Here is a 22,398-nt window from a genome sequence, read left to right as displayed (position 1 = left end):
GTGTTTTTTATTGAGAAATAAGTGGCAATTACCCTTTAGTCAATCTGTCCTGCTGGTTGTTTCCAGTAGAGCTCTCTATCAACGAGTATCGATTACAAAACCTTGATTGATCGTTGTTCACCTGGTCCGTCTGGTAAGTCGAGAGCCGTTGCAACCACGTCCTTGTAGGTTTCCACTACAGCTCCTAATTCAATATTCTCATGTTCAGCCGTGCCTGCCTGTCAGGCAGACTGGATGTCTGGCATGTGTGGTGTGTGGTGGGCATCTCCAATTTTACACCATGTTGTGAGATCAAAGTGTCGATGGTTGCCGGAAGGTCACAGGACAGGGTGTTGCGTGCAGCAGCGCTCTTAGGTCATGTGTGAACCATCCAGCATGGCTGTCATCAGAGCTTCCCTGGGGCGTCCTGTCTGTGACTGATGGCCTCACACTGGGGCCCTGAAACCTGCAAGCTTGAAAACTGACAGGATCTGGACCACTTGTCCAACCAAGAGATGACATGTACTATTTTCACTACTTCATGGATGATGCCAGGTGCCTTGGGCCTGTAGACAGAATTCATCTGACACTCATTGCAAGATTTGACACGCACTGTTATTGCTGCATAAAACACAATTTATGATGTAAATACATAAGGGAAAGAGCCAGAGTGTATGTACAAAAATATCTGCAGAAATAGGGGCGTGCTAAATTCAAAGCAACAAAGAACTACTACACAAATACCAGACATTTCACTCCTTTGTTGTCCGTAAAGGTTTCATACATTCTTTGAGCTGGTGTTTACACTGTCAACTGTAATAAAAGAGCTCTAAAGTGTAACAATTCTCTCTATAAAAGGTAACAGGAGAAACTCAACGCGACGCCCCACAGCAACAGTTTGGGCTGGTATTGAGCGGTTCCCCCGCGGCAGGAGGAATTCTCCCTGGCAGATGGCGAGGCCGGGCCCCCGAGGCCCCGAGGCAACGCTACACCCTGGGACCCGGATACCTAATCACACCCTGTTGAGCCTCTCACCTGCTGCTCTGCCGCTCACAATGTTATCTCATCTCCCTGACCTATTGTGGCTCCCATCGGTGATAATGACAGTCGAGAGACCCACGCAGCGCCGCAGCGGCTCTCTCCCTGGAGAGAGACGGGATCATGGGAACCTCAAAGTAATCGATCTCGCCATCTTGCCTCCGCTGCCTATCTGATTTCTGACTATCTGATGCTACCTGCGGATAGCTTCTGTGTTGCTTGTATTTTAGGTCAGTCGCAGATTGCTTTAATTTTTAGGGGGACTGATTCTTTTGAGCTGCATGTATCATGATGTTTTTTGCATGGTTGCATATAATGAAGGTGTGGTTGGTCCACTTCTGTGCCCTGATTTTTTAAAGTGGAAGTGGAAAGAGGAAGTCACTTCGAGAGCAGATTGACAATTCCTGTTACTGAACATCTTATCAGACTACAACAGTTTTGAATGCTGTGAAAAGTATATAAGTAGTATGATACAGAGGGGATATGTTTCATAGACAACAGAACAATGCAATGTAAAGGGCAGACCAATGCAAAGTTTGACCCAACACTATCACTATGTTGATTGTACTGTCTGTACCATTAACTATGGCAGTTCTTTTGTTTTTATAGATGCTAAATGGTCTCATTACAAGTGATACGTCTCTTTGGGAGAGCATTTTCACTTTTTTAGCACGCATCTTTCACGTGATTTCATTAACATTCAGCCACTAAATTCGCTGCCTTGTGTAACCACTTTCATATCACACAGTTGGTTTCAATTTTAAAACCTAAGTCATAACCTACTCGAACACGTGTATAAACCACAGTTTTATGGTAAATGATATACTATTGTTTTTTTCCCCTCTATATCCACTGTTTTAATTTTTTAAGCATTTTTGCCTTTATTTGACAGTTCAAAGTAGAGACAGACAGGAAAGACTGGGAGAGAGAGGGGGATGACATCCGATAAAGGTTCTGGGTCAGATTCGAACCTACGACTTTGTGTTTACATGGTATGTGCCTTAGACCATTGAACCACCAGGACGCCCATCCACTGTTTCAATTTTCAATCAGTAATTTTCCCTGTGCCTTGGCAGCTCATGTGAACTCTTGCTTTAATGAGAAACACCATCCAGCTCCTGTGTGACCTCGGTTCCCACCATCTGAATCAGATAATGTTATTGTCAAAGTGGCCCAGTTCTCACTGCTCTCCCTCAGATCATTAATTGGACTTTCAGTGCTTTATCCTCAATAAGTAACCTACTCCGTTAGAGGTGAATAAGATCACAATAAGAGGAGGAATCTGGCATGTTTTGTTAAAAATAAAAGATTAATAGGACATTAATAGGAATCTAAGTTTATTAGAATGCAGTAATATTTGAATTTAGGTTTCTATGCTCTCTGCGCTAGCTAACAAGCTATATACTATATGTTTGCTTAGCAGTAGCATTGTATAAAAATATGTTAGAGATGATAACGGACACTGTTTAGCTAGCTCCACTACACTACTATTAATATTACACAGGTGCTTGGTAACATTATCCCTCACCTTGAACAATAAATAAATGGAAATTCAGCAAATTCAGACCAAGTTCTGGCTGAAAACAGGCACAGGGTGAGGCAAAAAATAACCAAATAAAAAATAGTTTGGTTGGGCAAACAACCCAACAGTTTTTGCTGTGTGTATCTACTGCAACATACTGTATGTAGGCTACAATTTGTAATCTCAAAACCACAAGCTGCTTCTTTTCAATTCACAGCAAAGGAAGATGATCATCTGTATTTCAAGGTTACATTATCTGTGCTGTAAAGCCTTTATATTTAATGTAGAGCGAGTCCTGTTGTGCTCGCATGCTGCTAACATAAAGGGAAGGAAGTGAAGGGACTTGCACAATGACCTGTTTCATTACCAGTTTCTATATGAAGAGAAAAAAAGAGTATCTTCTTGCCTCAGTAAATTGTAGGGAGTATAAGAGGACAAAAGAGATCAAATGTAGAGAGCACACCCAATCACTGTCTGAGAGACTTCAGTTGTATTCCCTTTGTAGTCACACAATCAATATGTAACCAATACGGTCACACCAAGAATGGAAACCCATGCATAAGATCTCTTGTAGACTTTTTTTTAAAACATTAAAGTGACTTTGCCTGTCATGTTTTTGAGATCAATGTGCTTTGAGAGGGATATGAGAGTGTGAGATGAGAGTGTGAGATGACCTAACTGCAGTGAACTATAGTCAAATCAAACCAATCAAACCATTTCACACAATTTATATGGTTGGATTTTCTTGTTCACACCCGTTAACACTATAATAAAATAATTAGTCATTATCTGCATGTTTTTAATCTTGATGTCTTCACAGATTCGAATGTCAGTTCTTTAAATTCTATCTTTGGGAGAAAGTTGTTGATAAAGAAATAAAATTTGTGAATTCTGTTTCGGGGGATTTGTTTGTTGACGTAGAGTTGAGTTTGACTTCGAACCACAGATCTGCATTAGAACAACAGACGACTGAATACGAGAAAACAGTGAGTGAGTGGTAGAACAGAAAGTAATACTAATCGATAGTGTCTATGACATGAAGATATTGTAGAAGACCTCCTGTGTCTGCTGCCAAAACATATTTTGTTGCAGGACCGCCACTCTGAGAGAGAGAGAGAGAGAGAGAGAGAGAGAGAGAGAGAGAGAGAGAGAGAGAGAGAGAGAGAGAGAGAGAGGGGATTTCAGGTCATGAATGTCTGCTCAGAAAGTCTCGAGAAGCCAAAGCGACGCAGCTGATAACCTTCTGCCACTGTGTGCCTGCTGGCTGCCACAACATCTCTCTTTCTCTGTAATGTGTTAAACATGATGGAGATAACAGCAAATCCCAAACATTCCTATTAGAGCAAACAAATCTTACAATTTCCCTCCACTAAAACAAACAGCAAGTCCCCTTATCTTAAGACAGATTGCATCTCTGAGACCACCTCGATTCAAAGCGAGCAAAATTAGACATTTTGTAAATGTTATGGCTCTGGGGACAATTTGGCACTTACTTACTTGGTCATTGTAAATTATATAAAAATATACATGTGTTTACAAACTCAATGCTGCCTCACTACACCCCAGTTATGGAAAATCCTGTCGGCCTATTCCCTGCACTGTAAATCAGTTAAATAGCTCAGATGCAGTAGACAAAATCCCAACTCTAAAGTGAGCGGACAGTGTTACATGCTGATTCGAACTTCCCCATGCAAAAACGCTGAGCCTGTGTTTTTGTGTAGTTAGATTCCTTACAAAAAAAAAAAAAAAAAATCTGTGTCCATCCTGTTATCCTGTTATCAACACTTTGGCCACATTCCTCCTAAATTAACACTCAAGCAGATTTACCTTTCCCATGTGACTTACCTTTCCCCACAAACTATCATACAGTATATTTGCCATAAACAAAGCAAGGACTGACAGAAGTGGGGATCGCCCAACAAAAAAGAAAAGAGCGAGGTGGGGCTCCATGGTAGATGCTGTCCTCTCAAGGGAAAGTTACACAAACCAGTTTCTGGTTTATTTTATGTCACCACTCACTGAATAAAAAAAAAAAAGTCAAAAAGTACTATGACTATGTAGGTCTACACTACTCAAAGGACGACACCGACTTTGTGGGCGTTTGGCTCATCGGCACCAAAATCATCTCTGTGTCTCTGGAAGATAGTTTTGTCCATAATTACTTTAGCATATAGTAGCCTATGTTCAGTGAGTGTGAAGATAAACCCTTCAGTAATCCAAAGTTGGTATTGTTTTTTATTCTATGGCCTGTAGATTCATAAGTTTTGAAAACTTGAAACATTGGAACCATCGTCAGTCAAGTCTTTTATGAATCAACAGCGCAAAAAGCTTTAGCTAACTTTGCTCACTTCCCGTGTAAAAGTCTCAGCAAAAAAGTCTCACAGGAAGAGAGACTTTCTGCCATTGAAAGAGCATTGTTATTGTTGAATTTCATGTGTATTTAATCAATCCCCTAAACAAGCCGGGCAGCTTTAGACGCATCATTAAAATTAGCTAAGCCTTTGCCAACCTTAGAGCTGCTACAAGTTCTCATTTTCTCACTTTCACACTTACTTACATAACATGCTCACTGGTCGAAACTGTCTAACCAGAGACACAGAGATGATTTTGGTGCCAATCCTTTCATCCCATATTGGATAAGGTGACCAGTGGGCCAAAAACTCAGTATAGTCCTTTAAGTTATGGCAACAAATTGCCTTAATACCAGTTTGATTTGTGAGACAATGTGGGTTTAACGCGATCCCCAGGGATTCCATTCCATCAAACCATCTCTCTCTCTGCTTTGTCCAAGAGTCACATCCTGTGCTCCATCAATAACAACAGAATCAATTTGTTTGCTTTGCACTTATCATGTGGAAAATGTGACTCATTTAATGACACACACACATGAAAAAGGGGAAAAAAAAAAATAAAAATCAAAGCTGCTGTGCATCCTTGTGAGGTGGCCCCAACATAAACACTGATCTGTTGAGCAGCAGAGTAAACTTCCCCTGCTTGCACTGGTGCACACACTTCCTGAGGGGATTGAGAGACGCATCAGATTGAACCCCGCTCTCCATAAAGATTGGAGCTGTTTCACTCCGCAGGCAAATAGGCCAGCCAGGCAAATTCAAGCCACATGCTGATCTCGCCTGCCTCCTGTCCTCATCTCTGGTTCTTTGTTTCATCTGTGGAAAGAATCCTAAAAAGAATAATGAGGGTGTAATTTTAAAGTTCTTTTTTTAATAACTAATCATCTCCAGTCGTTTATCACATGATCTCTGCCAAATATCATATTTCAAATATACATAACTGTATCCAGAGATCCAGTTTTCACCCCAAAATCTTAGCAAATCACATAATAAGATGAACCATATCTTAAATCTTAAATGTATTTTCTATAAGCACTTTATAACCCATTCAGCCGTCTAAATTGCTGAAATTACAACAACAACTTGTGTCAGAAGACAAAACACAACCAAGGCTATGGTTTCCCATAGCGTCTTCCTAGCGTTAAGATGATTTTTGTTCCATTATAAAAAAAAATAATGTTTTTGAGAAACAAGACCGATATTCCATTGTTATGAAGAAAGTGGACTGACTAGCCGTTTCCATTTAATGCATCCAAAAGCTTAATTTTCATTTCCTGCTCCGTGGCTGCAGATAGAAATCTCTCGTGGCAACAGCCCAACCGCAACAAACCCCTGCTGCTCCAGCCAGGCAGTTAATGTTATCGCAAGGGGTCCCCAGCACCAGCACCCCGAGAAACACTAGAGCCAGTGAGAAGGCCCGGCCTGAATAACTGGAGACATGATTGGGGGAACAGTAGATATGTGTGAGTTTTAGCGGCCTGGGGGGAGTCCCACCCAGGGAGACTGGAGAGGAAGCCGTGCAGATGGAGGTCAGAGTTGAGAGGCTCACATCCTACTCACTATTTATCCTGTTGTTCCCCTCTCCGCCAACACACAGACGGGACTCTGTCCAGGGAGTCATCTTTTTTTTTTTTCTGTTTTGCTTCCCGGGAGACTTTTACAGTGAACGATCAGTTTAACATGACTACTACTCGTGAAAAATGAAAGCGTATGAAACGTTCCAAGTAAGCCGCAGAATGTTTAGGAAGAGTTGCGAAATGCGGTCATTGGGGGGAAGCCTGCCATGTAATCTTAAAAAAGCCTTGTAAATCAGGATAATTAGAAAGAGTTTTACTGCCGAGCCAGTATTAGTCTTTTACAAAAGACCGGAGAGCAAGATGACGGCATGGTCGGGCGAGTGGAATGTCTCCAAAGGCTTTGAAGATCCTCCAGCTGATGTTCATCGTTTCCATACGATACCCCCACTGTGATTTCTTCGTAGAGCTTAGATTATGTTTTTCTTTGTTTCTTCCAGACCGTTACTGAATTTGATGTGCGGATGCTGGTGCTGGCTGATGTGTGCTGAGTGTTTTTCATGACTAAAACAGGCAAAGACCGTCCTCAGATGTTAAATATGACTGTGGAGTGAGACACACTTACAGGACATCCTCTAAGCTGATATCTTTAACAGCGCCTTCTTGGGACAGGCCAAGAATAGTCAGAGGATATAGAAAACATCATCTTGCAGGGTTCGGGATCACTCTACAGTAGACAGTGCTACACAACTCGACAACCCACTGAGCAATTATACATTGCTCAGTGGGTTGTCTCTTTAAAAGATGTCTAAATGGCTACAGACATCTAAGCCACAATGAGGCTACATAGGGTTTAAAAGTGAAAGTTTAGTAGACGTCTACATTTTACACTATAAAGCATTGTGCGTATGAATGGTGCATATTTTGGATATTTATGGCTGTTTATACATTGATTAAATATCTAATAATGTACTTACTACTTGGTCTAAAACTGGGCTATACATAGCCAAAGAGAGCTAAAGCTAAAGCACAGTGACATTGAAATGACTTCTAGTGTTCAGTGGGAACATAAAACATAAAACAAGAAGAATCAATGAATAATCTATTATTTTTTCAATATTATAGCTTAAAATTTTATATTGTCTATATTAGGTTTAGCTGACATTTTGTGCAGATATTCAATACCTTTAAATTTAGCCTTTTTTTCCGCCAATAAATTAGTGTTTCCCCCAGAACTGTATTCTTGACAGAGAGGAATGCATTGAGACACTAAATGTGACACTAAAACTCTCCATTGAAACACTTTTAGGTGAATTTTAGGTGACTCAACCCAGATATACGATGGTAGGGGAAACTCTGGGATACCTTAGGCCTTTAAACGAAGAATTAATTTAAGAGAAACATCATTTAATATTTAAATGAATTAATAAAATGTGCAAAGAAGATAAAGTTTCACTGCAGGTTTTTATGTAGCTGTGGTCGAGGAGGAACCTCCATCATATCAGTGGTGGACGACACTGACTGGCTGATATCTGATATTAAATAAAAGGTCAATACCGAGCTGATATATCAGTCTAACCCTAGTGTGTAGTTGTGATATTACAGGCAAAGAATATACATGTCTGCATTTAGGAGGACATATGAGGAGCTCATGCAGACTAAAGTAAAAATAAAAGGTTATATTTTACGAAGGTCAAATCACAACAAGGCCTCTTCCTGGAGGTGTGACCATGTTCACGTCGTCTCTCTGAGGTCAGCGCGGGTGTAGTGAGCCAGGTCAGGCAGACTTTGGCCAAGACCAGCAAACCACCAACATGACCTGGGGAAATAAACTTCTTTTCCGTCAATACTACAGACACAAAGGGATGTCAGGGGACGATGACCCTTTCCCGCTAATCAGGAGGAGATATGCGGAGAGGAAAGGACTCCTCCCTCCACCTCTGGACACGCAGCAATGAGGTTTCCATGTTTGTGTTGGCTCAGAGACAACGGGGACATCAGTACCTGTATCCTTACTGGCGCGAAAACAAGGATACAAGAGACCGATCTCCTGGCTTTGTATGGAAGAGAAAGGATCACAAGCTCAGTCAGTCAAGTTTGTTTATCATCCTCTACATTTTGAGGACAGTGTTTGTTCAAAATGGCAACAAATGCTTTTCCTGCTTTTAGATGTGATGTTTGACGTCAAAGTTTTAACCTTAGCACTCTATTCGTTTGGTTTCCCTTCACTAAATATCCTGATATCCTTGTGTTTATATCCATATGGCTGCAAAAAGAGACCCAAGAGTTTCTTATTTGCTGTTGAAGTGTTTTCATGGCTGTATTTCATTGCCACAAAAAGGAAACAGAGCGAGTTGTGGGTTCATTATCTAAACTTCTGCATTCATCAAATTTTGAGGGCATGCTTGTAGTGTTTGTGAAAAGTATGAATCATTTATGGACATATCAATACATGAAAGCCAATGAAACTCTTTGTGTCCTCCCAGGCAGCAGCCGCAGCTCTCCCACTCAGTGATGACCGGAGACTTTGAAGGCAAAAACATTCAGCAGCCATTTTGAGTTCTCCTCGCATCATGGCCAAGCCGGGGCCAAAGATGCATATCTAAGCATTATTTGACCTCTGCTTTCTTCTTGCCGGCTGAAGTTCAAGATTTGTCCAGAGGCCTGACCCACTTTCTTTCTTCCCCCCCTGATCATTTTGACCCCGGGCTGTGACCCCAGTAATGTTATACAAATGTCATGCATCACAGGACTGACAGCTCCCATATAAGAGGCGAGCGTTTGGCCTGCGGACTTTGTCTGAGGGCTCTTTGTGGCAGAAGAAACCCCTGGCAAAATGAACAATGGTGTTTTACGGACAAGGTCAGGCAGAAAAAAACAGCAGGACATTGAGGCGATGTTTTCTCCTCACAACCTTCCTTTTTGAACTTTTCCTCCTCTCTGCTCCTGCCTTCAGGCTATTTATTAGAGTTGCCTATTCCTGTGAGCAGTTCCACTTGTTTGTAGTGACTGTCTTAGAGGAATAAAGTTAAGTCAGTGATTCTCAACCTTTTTCATATCAAGGACCCTAATTTAGTCTACATTAGGGCCACGGACCCCCATTTGATGAAATTTTTTCTTTCTGACCCAAATCTGAGAATATTTTTATTGTTAGATATGATTTTGTCCATAATTCCAAGAATACCTATATTGTAAGTAGAGAGATAACAGTGAAACTATGATCAAAATATTCATTCTTCTCCATTCTCTAATTGTGTTAACCTCTTGTAAATGAAATAATGCTCAAGTTTAACAATTCATCAATTTGCTGGGGACCCCCTGGAACCCCCTCAAGGTCCCCTGCTGGTCCCCGGACCCCACGTTGAGAACCACTGAGTTAAGTGATGCTTGTTGAAGTATGTGTCAACACTAGTTAGTAAATTATAACACTGCCGGAATGTCTTAGTATCACTATTTATCACATTTTTATAGTCATCCATTAGCTTCAATGTTCAAGGTCAGAGAGACACAAAATCTTGAAATATGGTGATGTGCAACATTCTGGACTGTATTTGACATTAGGCTTTTACTACCTTGGCATGCATTCATGATCTGTGTAACTCTGTGAATGGAGTTTTCAGTGTGCTGTATGTCAAGCTAGGCAGCAGTAGGTTGCCTCTACAGTGACAAAGAAACCTGTCCAGTAAGGATTTCAGTTAGGTTGAGTAAAAACTCCACTTAAAGTGATGTTGAACTTTGGTAGTGTGTTGTGTAGCTTCCTGGCCATGATGTAACCCCAAAATCGACGATTCTCTGTTTATCTGTTGCTTCGGCAGAGGTGATTGGAGAATTGCGTTTTTTTTCTCTCTCCATTCATTGCCATTGTATGGTGAAAAAGGTCTGAAAATCACACTTCTAGCGCATAAACGAACGTGAACAAAGCTGATTCTGACAATATATAAAAAAACTAGTCATTCTGCAGAAACTTTTTTAGGTGAATCACTTTCTTTATGTTATTAAACCAACAAGTGTAACACTGAAATCCAGTCTGAAGAATTTTGATGTTACACTTGTTCAAACTGAAAGGTTTAATAACATAAAGAAAGCAATTCAATTCTGCAGAATGACTAGTTTTTCTATATATTGTCAGAATCTGCTTTGTTCGCATTCGTTTATGTGCTAGAAGTGTGATTTTCACACCTGTTACTAGGTACCGACAACTTTAATCTGCTCCTTACGTTTTACTGCAATAAGGATGTGATTTTCTTTTGTGCCTCACATCTTGTAACTTCACCAGAGAGAGCGGCTATCTCTCAGACCGTTGAAGTGAATAGTTTATTGCCCATTTATTGCATACTGGGATAACCTGATGAGGCCAAGGTTTGATCAAAGACAGTGGCAGAAAGTCACATTCCTCTGCAGCCATCACCTCAAAGGAAATGACTCAACTGCAGTAAACAGTCAGGACAACAAGCTGTGCTTTTAATCTCTCTTATGTCTGCTGCACCCTGTGGCTTTGAAGCTCCGCAGCTCCATGTTGAAACTGTCCCCAGACATCGCATTCCACAGTCCCCCTGTCCCTGTTCATTGGTCAGGATTCAACATTGTGTCTGTCTGGTCTGCAAACCGCATAGTTGGCTGAAGCTTCTGGATCCTGAACAACACTGCAGGCAGGGAACGATGGGCATGAGGCAACGGTCTGCCATAATGAACCACTTTTGTTTATGCATATTTATGCAAAAAGACACATGGCCTATTGAGTGAGTTAGGCAGTGGAATTATAGACGCTGTGAATTTTGCCATTTGGTTTCCATATTGTCGCCATTTAAAAAAGGCTGTATAAAAAGAAGCTGAACAGAGAACTGAAGACTGTGAAGCTAAGCAGACATATAAGACTTCAGTGTGGAAGAAGTAGTTGTCTGCAGCTGAATAAAGGCATATTTTGTGTGTGGGATCCCAGGGCCTAAAGTCCTATTTCATGTCCCAGAGAACAGACGGCTTAGTGATGCCGGCAGAGCAACAAGCTGCCATGGAAACCAGAGTTGTCTGTTGTTGTGAGGCTGTGTCAGAGATCCGCCCTTTTGCTCTGCCCTCCTCCTTTAGTGGCGGCACACTTTCCCTGGGGGATTTCACATACAACATCTGTCCTATCTTTCCCCCTTCACCCCCACCCCTGACCCACCCACTCCAAAAGCCAGAGAGGGCGCCTCTCTCAATAAAGGCCAGCCACACACACCTGCTGAGAGGGTTAGAGGTCACCAGCCAAGCATGAACACATTACCATGACAGGGCAGGACTCCAACCTACATCACATCATCAATGAAGGACTAGGACTTTTCCATTCTCACATAACATAAGGCAGAGGAAAAAAATGTAAAAACTCAACATGTTCTTACATGTTTACTGAGAAAAAGAAAAACGGCGGCTTTTTGGTGAACAAAATTCACCATAAGCAAAGAATACTGCTCAGAAAACCTCTATCATGGATAATGAATGCTCTCTTCTGAAAAGATCTGCCCATCTAGGAGAGCTTTAATAAAAATGATTTCCTTTAACATGTATGATGGGTTCATCCACTTAATGTAAGCAGCTTATTCGCCCGACAGAGACTCATCCTGCCTCGATGGAGAAATCGCACAAAGTGTAATGCGTATCTCAAGCTGTGTTTAAAATAAAGGAAAAAGAAGAAAATCTTAACCGTAAGTGTATACGCACACAGTGTTTCATGGCAGGGACTGTTGAGAACACAAGCCGCCTGGATCTTACGAAACATCACTGTTGCTTCTCAAAACAAATGCACTTTTTTTGATTTTCCCAGACTGCCGTGGCGAGCCGCTCCGTCATGTGACTGGTGACTGAGGAGACAGAAGGAGAGGGAGTTCCCTGCGGTGTGCAGCGGGCCTGCTGCACCGCCTGCTGCCTCGCAAGGCCCTAAAGGAATCACCCGGCCCTCATCAATCTGGCCACACATTCCACAATAGCTGACAAAGGGACTCCGCTCCCTCGGTGGCAGATGGCCTGCCTCGGGCCGTCCAAGCCAAGCTCCCATTGTTTATGCTCCGGGTTTTGATGCTGGGACCTTTGCTCCTCCTCCTTCAGCGTGTCACAGAAGGATGTCGGGGTGTCGGATTTGAATTCACCCTTTCTGTATTTGGATGAAGCACACAACGCAGCTGATGTTTCATGTATATTGTGGTTGGAAGTTGCACTATATACACTAACAGTCAAAACTTTGGACACACCTGATTGAATGTACTATGTTTTTCATTATCTTAAAGCCATTGTGATCTAAAGAATTCGACTTAAATGCTTGAAATTTGTTTTTTAGACAAATATAAATAGTGAAGTTGATGCCTATGTATGAATTTCTTTCCAAAGCCTTTCCATCAAGGCAAAGAGCAGCTACTTTAAAGAATCTAAAATATAAGATAGTTTTGATTTGTTTAGCACTTTTTTGGTCACTGGTTGGTTTTGGTCACGTTTTGATGTCTTTACTATTATTCTAAAATTTGAAAAATAGTAAAAAAAATAAAGCGTGTGTCCAAACTTTTGCCTGGTTGTGTACATCTGACCTGAAGTAAAACACAGCAGATAAACCAAACAAAGCCATGATAGTTTGGAGGAGCTGCATTTTGAATTCTGACAAACAGTTGCGATCCCTATGGATGAGGTTTGGCTGTAATTCCCACAGGAATACAGGAGGGAGGCCCGGCCGCAGCAGAAGGCTCTCACGATTCACCGTCACAGAGTGGCAGCCATGTTATCTATTGTTGTCTGCAACCAAGAAACATCAAGCCAAAACAAAGCTATTTTTGGGGAAGGAGACAGAAATACATTTGAAAGCCCAATCCAAACTTGTCGTAAACAAGATACTTTTGTAGTTTTGCACCCAAATAAAAGTACACAGTGTCTAAGATCCAGGGGGAAGGAGTTTGTGCGGTAGGGTTTTTGGCCTTGTAACAGTTTTATGGCTTTGGGGGAATGCCTTTTCTGTGTACCATTCTTCACAGTCTGAAAGTGGAGGGAAGTGCAGGCTGCTCTCCTCTTTGTGACGCAGGATTCCTCGGACGTGCGCACCAAAAGCACGTAGGATGAAGCAGCTTTGACTAACTCTATTCAGCAATTAGCATAAAGCTGCCTTTCCATTAGAGAGCATGCAACCCCTCGCTCAACTTTTTTTGTGAGGGAGCTGGCTATGTTTAACACATCTGTTGTCTCCCATGTCTATGCAGCCCACAGGCAGGTCTGTTCACAGTGATCCCTTTATTCGGCTTTGAAAAGACCTATAGGGGCTCCTGATAGATGGCCTTCATTCCAATGAAAACGGCAACCCGGATAATGAGAAGAATGGAGGGCCACCACTCCAGCACACCCCCTGCTTCAAGCCCCTACACATCCTTTTAAAAGGCTCCTCTTAAACAGCCTGATGCTGAGCCTAATCATGTTGAAAAAAGAAACCATGTCTAAGCAACTTTTATATCCCGCCTCTAAAGCTGGTGCTTTTTTACCATTAACATCTCAACAATTTCAAAGAAAATGGTTATAGCAAAGGACATGTCTAACCAATGTTATGAAAAGTGAGAATGTGCAAAGACAAAACCTGTCAAAGATATAATTGTATGGCTATTTTCAGCTACACAGTAAAATAGGCCAAGAGGCATTCCAGCTATGATGTTACTGAGGGAAATTCAGAATTCATTTTAGTCTACGTTCAGCACTGAAATGCTCAGTGGCTTAAAAAAAGATCTTCAAATAATGAACCCCGGCTGTCCACGATTATTCAAACTACTACCACCAATATTTTATGTGCAAAACAAAAATTTTTGTCACAAAAAAACCCCCCTGACAACAATAACAAAAAACTGGGGCCTGGGTAATGTAACCGAGGATTAAGAACAGGGAGGTCAGAGCTTCTTCCATGGGAGTGGTAGGTTATGAAGTTTAGAGGATGTTTACCACTGTGCTTCAGCATCAGTGGTCAGGACAGTACTGGGAGGGAAAGACAATAGACAGAACAATGTCCTATTTAGAGATGGGTCACTGCTATTTATAAACCGGCGAAAAGGCCAGAGGAGAGGGGATGAACCTTAAAGACAATAGCCTATTTCAAGCTTTCTCAGCTATTCAACATATGTCTTGTTCAGCCTTGTACACTTCAGTCATCCTTCAAATATATTATACAACAACTATCATGTGTATATGTGTATGTTATGTATATTTTGCAGTTAATTTCATGACAGTTATTAGGCTCGCATGGCTACACTTGTGTGTCAGACGTTCTCTCGCTAATGACTAGTCTAATGCTGTTATCAGAGTAACGCCAGGGATCCTGAGCTCTCATCCATTTATCATGCTAAGCTGTTATTACGACATGTGTAAGAGGCACCACAGAGCCTGTTACATCAGTTAAAATAAAAGATAATTTCAACCTGTCAAAATAACTGCAGAGGGCATCAATCTACAGCTCAGTCAGCTGATGATATCTTTACCTCCTTGATGTGCTTACTATGCTTGTGTCAGCAGTGGAGGAATTCAGCTGTTTTTTAAACGCATACACAGCCAATTGTGTGTAAAAAAAAAACAAAACATGTAACTCAGGGGTGAAACTAAGAAGTCATGAGGCATATACAGTGTTTCTTATCTTGTTTCTTGTTGAGATTCACTCTGAAATGTGGGGCTGAAATAACGTGCGTGTGTTAGTTGGTGATATTCCCTCTGCATTGTCTATCTGCTGGTGAGAGCCCCCTTTAAATCAAAATGGACACTTCTGGACCAACACAATGGGGAGCATTGTTTCCCTGTGAAAGGAGAGCATGTGCTTTGCTAATGCCGCACTTGCAGCAGCCAACCTCCGGGACAACTTCTACATTCAGCCTTTGATTAAGGAGCACAGTTAGGCATGGATGACTTCCTCCAAGGTGCCTGGAGGTTGTGGGAAAGGGCCAGAGAGAGAGTGCGGCCTCAACTGGGGGCCGGCCTCGCCTTCAGTGAATGGACCTTAATGATACTGGGCCGTCTCCAACTGAGCCAGCGGGCTCACTGCAGATCACATGACCAAGACTGTCGGAACTTGACGGGACCGACGGAATGGGGATTTGTGTGTGTGTGTGTGTGTGTGTGTGTACAAGAGATAAAGATAGAGTTAGCAGTGTCTTTGTCAGGGTTAACAGTAGAGAGAGAACTGTAGAGCATGAGGCACAGGACAACCAAATATGGTGTGGAAGGGTTTAATTTAGCGCCTAAAGCCGGCTAAAGCTATTCTAAACTAGACTACGGCTGGGCTACAAATGCAGTGTCAAAAACACTCAGAATACACTGCAGATCCTCTGTTAAAAGAATTTCACCAACCACATTTAAAGCAGAAAATAAATAGTATAACGGAAAGCAAGACTAACACCTTAATTTTAGTTTGAGTAGGCATTCTGCCCACAATCCAGAAAAGGCAAATTCCCTCACGCTCCATGCTAAGGCAGGTAGCCAGGAACAGACCGACACAGGCTGAGCAGTGTGTCCAGACAGGACCCGGGTCTGCAGCAGGGATGGGGACTGGGGGCTGAGCAGAGGTCAGGGTTGTTTGTGCCCAGCCTGATCTCACATCTGTGGCGGTCCACCGGCCCACAGACGGCCTCCTGTTAAACAGTGTGATTAGTGTGGCGCCCGTATGGAAGCCTGCGAGGGGCGAGGGGTGGCTGCCTTCTGAGGGAGATTAATATAACAGCACAGGCAGGGAGGAGCACCTGCCATCCGTCTACTCAGAGACTACCAGAGCATGAGATCTAACGCTATCTGGTCTGTTTTTGGAGTGTGGTCTTCACGCAGTGCCTTACTGTCTGGTGCTCACACCGACCCGTGACTGTAAATGGCATCAAATAACTCTTGAGAAATTCCTGGTAAATGCATGTGACGTGCAATAATTAGTCGGGCAAAAGAGGGGTGATTTTGAGGTAAAATTTGCAGCAGCACTGATATATCTATGAGAAGAAAGCCATTCCGGTATGTAGTCGATGTTCAGGGTGAACCTTACCCCAGCATGTGATTTTTCCTGAAACCTGTAACTTGATCTGTTCTATCCCAGTCATATAATAAGGCGTGCAGCAGTTGGGTCCTAACCTAACCTGCTCCTCATGGATGTCTCCCATGGGAAATCAAAAGGCTTGTAACCCGCGCTAATGCTACAGTTTCCCACGGATACTACAAGAGCTAAACAAGGCTGATACTCAACGAGGTCAGCTAAGCATCATGTTTCTGACACTAGTCTGCGGAAATACTCCTGCATCGGTGGAGAAATCATGATGAGTCATCATTTTTAGAAAGTCCAGTGTGCACAAACAATTATTTTTAATTGAGTACCTGTTTTCCATTTGCAATTTTACAGTTTAAAATGTTGCCCAAAAACAAAACAAAAGACATGCTAAATCCCTATTCTTTTCACGAGTGCCTGACAGTAGAACAAGGCATCTGCTAATCCATTTAATATGAGAGGATCAGCCCAGTTGGACCCACCACAAGGGATAGACTGCTGCTCTGTGGGATGGAAGCTGCTCTTGTTCCCCGACTGGAGTGGGGCCAAGGCTGGTGCCAGGAATTAATCCCAGTAACAAACAGAACAGATTCCCTTAGCCGACCAGGTTGGCTGGTCTGGGAAGTGGGATGTGTGTGAGCGTGCGTGCGTGCGTCTGCGTGTGTGTGTGGAGTTGATAATCATGCAGGTTGAAGTCTTTTCCTGGCAGGTGGCATGCTCAGTATATGCCATGTGGCAACCTCTGCTCTGCCCCATTATCCCTCATCCCTTAATAGAGTTCTCATCCTCTTTTGTTCCCATTTAACACCCGTTTGCCCATTGTTAATAGCAATTAAACGATTGAGAAATTAAAGGATAACGGCTTTAAAATGGAAAAATAATTAACATATGAGAAATAAAGAGATGACAGCTTTTAAAACTTGTCTTAAAAATGACAACGCAAAGTTACATTTACATCCCACTAAGACAAGACATGGTTTTGTGACTAACAGACCAATAACCTTGACAACATTTTGACACTTTGATTGAGCCAAATTAATTCAATCAAGATAAAGCATCAAAATCTCTGTTGCAGCTGCAATAGGTTATGTAGATTTAGTTTCCTATGCTGCACCAATTACCAGATTGTCTTAGGTAATTAGCTGTCATTCACTATCTTGTCTCTCACTGTTTTCACATGGCAATAAAGTAATTTAACTTCCTTACAGTCACATCTGCTTTACATTGTCACGGCTTAATCTGTCTGGCCTCCCATGCTGCAGTATATCACTCCACTCTCTGTTTGAGCTCAGCCTTGGTAAACAATAAGCCATCACAGAACTTTGCTACCCTGCAGACGAAAACATAATATTTAGCGTTTGGAGACGGCTTAGATGTGATGCAACATGGACAAAAGGTCCATATGAGTCATAAAAACAACAACCACAAGAAAACAGTTGAAGCCATTTACATTGTAAAATTAAACAGAGATAATTAACCTTGATCCTGTGAGAATAATTAATCTTTCTGAAAAAAGTTGGTTGCTCACAGACCTCTGACAGAGCAAACATGCATTAACTACATCCACAAGATCCTAAATAGGTTACAGATGTAGTGTGATATTACTGATTGTGCGGATGATTGGCCTTGAAATTCGGGCCCATCTGTTATTGTTCTCTTTGGGGGTATCGCTGTATCAGAGGAGAGTACAATGATGAAGCTCAGGCCGGGCAGCGCCGCAAAAATGTTGGGGCCTCTGCTGATGGGGGATGTTTGCAGTAGTTTCCTTTCGGCCCGTTGGGAGATGCCACCGGGCCCCGGGGCCAGGGAAGTGAGCAGGTCACAGAGGTTTGGTCATTTCCAAACAGATCAGGTATCAGGCCACTCTGAAGTGTGAGACTCAAGGGAAACCTCTGGCCTTTTTACCTGCAGTCACATGGGGACCAGTGGCAAAGGGAGTAGAGATGAAGAGATTACAGAAGTTTTTTGTACTAGTGCAACAATGAATAATGAACTGTTGCTCTGCCTCATATAGACCTGTTTGGAAAATTCAAACTTTCTGTTCTTCTCAGTAGTCAAGAAAGGGTCTGAGATGTTTTAGAGACACTTTTTGTGTCACAATTTCCCTATTTGGTTTGATTTTTTAAATTTCATTGTTTAGGCATTTAGCTGGCATTAAAGTGACATAAAATGTGCAATTTATGCACATTGCCACATCCTCACAACAATGTGTCTGCTGCATGATCTATTTTCTTCATGCCAAGTTTATTGCCTTGTCCTACTAAGTTTCTTCATACTTTTCTCTTGCAAAGATCCAGCTTTCCATAACTGGACTACTCCTTATAGATTTATTTTCCTTTCAGTTGGTTCACTGAGTGTTTGACTTTGGTATAAAGGAAGGGGGCATCCGGATTTGAACCGGAGACCTCTTGATCTGCAGTCAAATGCTCTACCACTGAGCTATACCCCCATCTGTGTAGGTCCCACTGATGGAAGGTAAATAAAGCCAATACTCATATATGGTTCTCAGTTTAAGGAGGAGGGAGGGCTTCTATACATTCCTCAGTCAACCCAGTTTCAGAGAAATGGGAAGCTTGGGAAAGGGGGATAACCCAAATATCTGAGCCGAGCCATTTTCACATAGGCCGTTAACACTAAACCAACATTTCTGTAGCTACTCTGAAATAAAGGCATTCACACGATGTACGTAACACCCACATAACACGCCCTAAGTGTAACCTCAGCAGTTTCCCATTGGAGGCAGCTTGACTCTGCCTGCCGTCCCGGGAGAGTCTGACACATCAGCATGCCCTGTCATTTCCACAGTATCACATCCCAGAGCCCTATTCTTCCACCATAATACGCACACAGATCAGATCTCTGCATCTCTTCATATTCCACATGACACACACCAGTATAAAGACCCTGTAACACTGGTGAGAAAACAGAAAACAAAATAGGAAACCACGCCAGTCTCCCCAACATGCATAATTGGGGCTGTCCCACTAAAGGCATTTGTTGTTTTGCTCTTCCACAGAATTGTAGTTGCGAGGCTGCGGAGGCTAGACTAGACTACAGTCCTCCCAATTTAACATGCCATCATTTGATGTTCCCAGAACAACAAGGGCCGACACAAAGGGAGAGCGATGGGAAGCATTAGGCTGAAAGAGTGGAAGTAGGGCAGGAGCAGGGGGGAGACTAGTAGGTCTGAACAGTTATGCAAATGGCCTGTGTTTGTCTCTATTAGTTATGGAGAGGAGAGGGGAAAGAGACTAATTATAACAGGGGGAAAACACTGGGGCCATTTTTAAAATAGGACATCACCAGCAGCCATGATGTCGCTTTGAGTTTCCTGCTTTCGCCCAGATCTGTTGTACAGTAGTGTCATGTGTTTTCTGTTTCCGCCTCACAGTCTGAGCCGTCTTTGGTGTCTTAGAGTGCTGAACTTTGTTATCTAACAGAGAAGTCGAGAGTAAAATTGATCGCTAATGATACATCCTGAGAATACAATTTGTTAGTGTGACTCAATGACATTTATTACAAAATCCCCACATGCAATGTCTTGCGATTTTGAAAGATGAGAAAATCAGACTGACTGAATTTTAAGGTCTGGCTCACTGTGCTGTGCTGCATTTAAATGAGAAAGGGCCTGATGAGAGCATACAGCAGATAATGCTTAAGTACCTGAATGACTCCAGTGTCATGCCTTTGTCCACTGGATCTCCCATTGTACGTCCCAGCAAGGTAGCTAGTGGCCACGGACAAAAGGAGATTGTATATTGGCTGAGAAAAAGGCATTTCTCCCAACAGCGGGGACTTGCCCTCTGGCTTTTTCCAGGAGAAACAGCCGCTTAAAACTTCCTATCACTTACCGTTTACATCATGCAAAACCATAAATCAAAGTTGTCAACATGTTTCTAAGGTCCCTTGAGCTAAATATTTAGTGGAAATATAAACCTGAGGGATCTACAATAAATATCTTGTTTCCTGCAACAATCTACGGGTTTGTACAGTATACAGTAAATCATACTGTTGTGAAACTTGAGAAAGATAGAGATTACTGATATGACAAATAATGTTGTGTATTATTATCAGGCTTAGCCCGGCTGCCACTGGTCTGCAGGTGGATCACAAATATGAGAAGATGTAAATCTGATTTTGGAAAAGAAAAAAAGTTGTTCAACATGCCCAGGCTTGCCAGCATGTAATCTAACCCCACTTAGTTCTAGGTTGACCATCAACAGTTTGACAAAATCAGTTTGTTTTGGTAGAAATAAAGAACATGCCACAGCAACTCTGTTCTATGAGGTTTCTATTGCACAAGTATTGTACCCATACTGGGCCTGAAGTGGGTATGGTACAGTATAAGCACAGAGGGCTGAGCACTTGTGTTGTGCAGCACTCAAAATAATCAAATATTATAAACAAATAATCATATTCTACTTTAATTTGCTTTTATAGATTTGCAGTGTGGCTGTAATTAACTATGTCTTGTTACAAAAATTGTTGTTACTGCTTTTTGTTTGCTTGGTGTGGAGCTTCATTAGGATTGCTGTGAATTCCACTAATGTTAGCATTAGGTGTATTGGCCACTTGATTAGTCTAGCATGTTCTAATAGGTATTGATATCATTTATAAGCAATTTAGTAGAATTGTTACATACATTTCTTGCAATAAGGAAGCAGTTAGATGTTTTATATACGATCGTGTTGCATTGACATTAATTATCTTTCATCCATTAGTCGTTGCTTTATCCTTATTTCCTTGTTTCAGTTCGGAAGCAGCAACTGTCACAGCTCCCTGCTCAGTTGAGCTTCATTATCATATTATTAGACTTGTCTTATGTCCTACTTTGATAGATAATTAACCCATTTTGTTTACCTGGGGGAAGTCCATTCAACCTGACTGGAACTTTATCTGTAGATCAATATAAATGGGTTTGTATTTATTTGTCTCTCTCTCTCTCTGAACTATTCTGAGCCGTAGTCCTTGGAGAGCATCCTCTAATGTTGCATGGAGGGCAAGGGAAACTGAAACCGGGTTCTGAGGGGCCACCTGCTCCCCTGGCTCTCACTTCTGGTGTGACCTGTAATCCTATCAGAGCTAGTGTCTCCACGCCGGGAAAATAAACAGAACCAAAGACCGATCCCACCGGCCTGCTCTCATCCACAGCACAGCCTTTCTCAGGGAGAGGGAGAGAGAGAGAGAGAGAGAGAGAGAGAGAGGGGGATGGAGGTCTGATGAGGTGTAGGGAGGAACCTCTCCAAAACCTTTTAACATGGTGTGGTCTTATTACATTTGCACCTCTGTAGCTCTCGTTCACACACACACACACACACACACACACACACACACACACACACATGAGAGCTAAGTAGACAGGTAGACTGGATTATTTTCTTTGATAAGGGAAAATTAGAGCAAGTAAAGGAGAAAGATGAGTTGGAGAGAATATGATTAATTCGGGAGAGGTTGTTGAAGAGGTGAGTTTCCCGGCTGTGAGAGTCGAGTTTGGGTTGAGAGATGACCGGGCCGCTGCAGGGAAGGGAGAGCTGAGCCGGCAGTAGCGGCAGAAAGCAGAGCGTTGGCTGACCTGGTACATCAGCATCAGGGATTTCAACATGGAAGGATGAAGGAATTCAGCAGATATATTTCAATGAGTCACTGAAGAATGAACAAACTGTTATCATCAATAAAATGAATGTCACTCTTCAAAAAGCCTGGAACAGTCACAAAATCGGAAAAAAAAAACGGAGGGGAATGTGAACCGGGCTGAAATAGAAAATAAATCAAAACATTATGAGTTGGAAAGAGACATGCAGCCTTCTGCTAATGCTTTCCACGTTTGTTTGTTTTTTTAACCGGAGAGCAAGCTGGATACTGTATACATCACGCAGAGTATCGAGTTATGGCTAATATCTTTCAGAGCGGTGCGCACATGTGTTTTCAAGTTTCTGCGGTGTGTATCAGTGAAGAAGAAGACATACTCCGGGCTGTAACAAGGTTTTCTGGGCA

General features: G+C 42.2%; 1 non-coding gene across 1 annotated transcript; it reads right to left on the bottom strand.

Moving 5' to 3' along the window:
- Positions 1-18,781: 18,781 nt before the first annotated feature.
- Positions 18,782-18,853, bottom strand: trnac-gca (transfer RNA cysteine (anticodon GCA)). The gene has a single exon. It is a non-coding gene; the product is annotated as a tRNA-Cys (tRNA).
- Positions 18,854-22,398: the final 3,545 nt, after the last annotated feature.

Source organism: Centroberyx affinis, unplaced genomic scaffold (genome assembly GCF_046629955.1).
Source record: "Centroberyx affinis isolate AG114_WGS23_722 - 3 ecotype Tasmania unplaced genomic scaffold, CSIRO-AGI_Caff_v1 ptg009786l_1, whole genome shotgun sequence".
Lineage (NCBI taxonomy): Eukaryota > Metazoa > Chordata > Actinopteri > Beryciformes > Berycidae > Centroberyx > Centroberyx affinis.
Note: the sequence above shows the minus strand (reverse complement) of the source record. Positions and strands in the feature narration are given on the sequence as shown.